This window comes from Sardina pilchardus, chromosome 14, assembly GCF_963854185.1.
Source record: "Sardina pilchardus chromosome 14, fSarPil1.1, whole genome shotgun sequence".
Lineage (NCBI taxonomy): Eukaryota > Metazoa > Chordata > Actinopteri > Clupeiformes > Clupeidae > Sardina > Sardina pilchardus.
The window spans coordinates 282,926-285,425 of NC_085007.1; the positions used below are offsets into that span (position 1 = coordinate 282,926).

The following is a 2,500-nucleotide window of genomic DNA, read 5'->3' on the forward strand; positions in this document are numbered from 1 at the left end:
TCAATTTTCAGAACTGTTGACTTTTTTTTCATTATTTTGATGTTGTACAGCTAAATTTGTCAATAAAACTGGAAAAGATTTTTTTTTAAATGGGTTTTGATTTCAGGCTGTAAGACAAAAAAAGTAACTATTTCAAAAGGGTATGATGACTTTCTATAGGCACTGTATATGGCTAGCAGCACCAGAGCCGTATCTATACGGCTACCAGCACCAGAGCCGTATCTATACGGCTAGCAGCACCAGAGCCGTATCTATATGGCTACCAGCACCAGAGCCGTATCTATACGGCTACCAGCACCAGAGCCGTATCTATACGGCTAGCAGCACCAGAGCCGTATCTATATGGCTCTGGCAGCCACAACTGCAACATTGTTACTAGCGCTGATCTGGCGTTATGGAAAATCTTGTCTCGCGCACCAAGACGGCCACCTCAGGTCCCGACGCGCATGCATCTGGCCTCGCCATTCGCTACATTTGATTCGCTACATCCTCTCCATTCGCTACATAATAGGCTACATTCGTTACAAGTGTTTAATTCGCTAGGCTACATATGTAGCTGTAGCATCCAGCGCAATAGAAAAATGTGCATCACATTACATCGATTAATTAGTTAATTAACAAGTGAATTCACTTGAAAATATTATGGAATAAAGGCTGTTGTGTGTTGTAGCCTATAGATTTCTATGCAACGTCACGAAAACATGCGTGCGCAAAAGAGGTAGAAAGCACTATAAACTAAGCACATAAGCAGAACTCTATACCAAAAAAAGCTGGTTATTAGGTTAACTTTAGAACCATGTGACCTGCCACCCGGCGTGTTTATTGTAATGCAAAGGTGCACAGCTACAGTCTAACGTTTCGATTCGCCTACGTCTTCGCCAGAGTATGTTGTTAACGTTCTGCTAGATGTAGGCCTACACATCTAAACTCATTCGATGTAGACTTCGGTCTAGTGGGGAAATTAGCTTTGTTTTAAAAATATGACGACGAGGACCTCAACGGTTGGCCTTACTTTCCTTCTCAAACTATGTTGAAATCGCATCTTTCACAGCCCAATTTTCAAATTTTCCCCCGGAAAAAGGAAGGGTCAGCCGGGCTATAGCCCTGAATCTTTTGAACTCCTAGCGACGCCCATGGGCATTTCCCCTTGGGGATCAATAAAGTATCTATCTATCTATCTATGGGTAAGGCGTCAGTGAAATGTAATCAATCTGTACGGCCTCTGTCACTAGTTTAAGTTGGCCTCAACAAAGAACCACTGACCACACTGATCATAGTCACACAGTCAGATTAAACTATATGATATATATATATATAAATATGTGTCACGCAGTCAGATTAAACTATAATATATAAATACAGTATGTGTGTGTACGAGATGATCCTCAGTCCAAACTGAGCTGTCTTCAAGTTGTGTTTGAGGGAATCCTTATGGTACTTTTAGGCTTCACAGACACACACACACACACACACACACACACACACACACACACACACACACACACACACACACACAAACACACACACACACACACACATTCCAACAACAGTGGCATATTTTTACCTCTCATGGAATTCAATCAGAATACAAATAGATCTGCTTGCGTAGTCAAAACTATTCGGTAACACTTTATAATAAGGGTACATGAATTCTCATGAACTAATGCATGAATTAATGCATGAATTATGCATGAGTTAATCCATTAATATATCATGAATCATTATGACTTAACATGAATTCACTGATTGTCATTAATGAATTAATACATAAATAACTCATCATCTTAAGCATTAAGTACGGTTGGCACATCATCATGAATCATGATTAATTAAGCATGATCATGATGACTTTTTGTCAGACAAAATTTTGGACATCACCGTCATGGAGAAAAAAGAAAAGTAATTACACATGAATTCATGTTAACTAAATGTCATGAATTATCATTAGTTAATTCATTAACTCATGCATTAATTATACATGAAAATCTCATTAATAAACATGAATTAATAGTATGTCATTAATGACATCAGGTATGGACAACAAATTCATCTTGAGCATTAGGTACAGTGGGTTAATCATTATGAATAATGATCAATTACACATGATCATGGTGATTTCTAGGTTTTTGAAATGTGCTCCAAGGGGTAAGTAAACTATACATTAACTCATCATGAACTAATTAAGACCATTTTCAGAGAATATCGAAGAATCCACTTCTTTCGTCAGTGATAAAGAAGGGTCCATTTACCACTTTAGGTGAGGGGCCACAAACATGATGAACTCATGAGTAATTCATCATTAATTAATGTAAATTGTCCATTTTTGCATGACTTCAAACTTCATGCATTTAAAGCACCACCTGTTCATCACTTTATCTGAGGGACCACAGACATGATTAACTAATGAAAAGATAATGCTTAGCTAATGAGGACATGCCTATATTTGAACGATGTGGATTCTTCGATATTCTCTGAAAATGGTCTTAATTAGTTCATGATG

General features: G+C 37.9%; 1 protein-coding gene across 3 annotated transcripts in view; it reads left to right on the forward strand.

Annotated features, from left to right (window-relative positions):
- LOC134101159 (bone morphogenetic protein 1-like) overlaps positions 1-2,500 on the forward strand; it is a 73,580-nt gene that overhangs the window by 66,319 nt on the left and 4,761 nt on the right. The window lies entirely within an intron of this gene.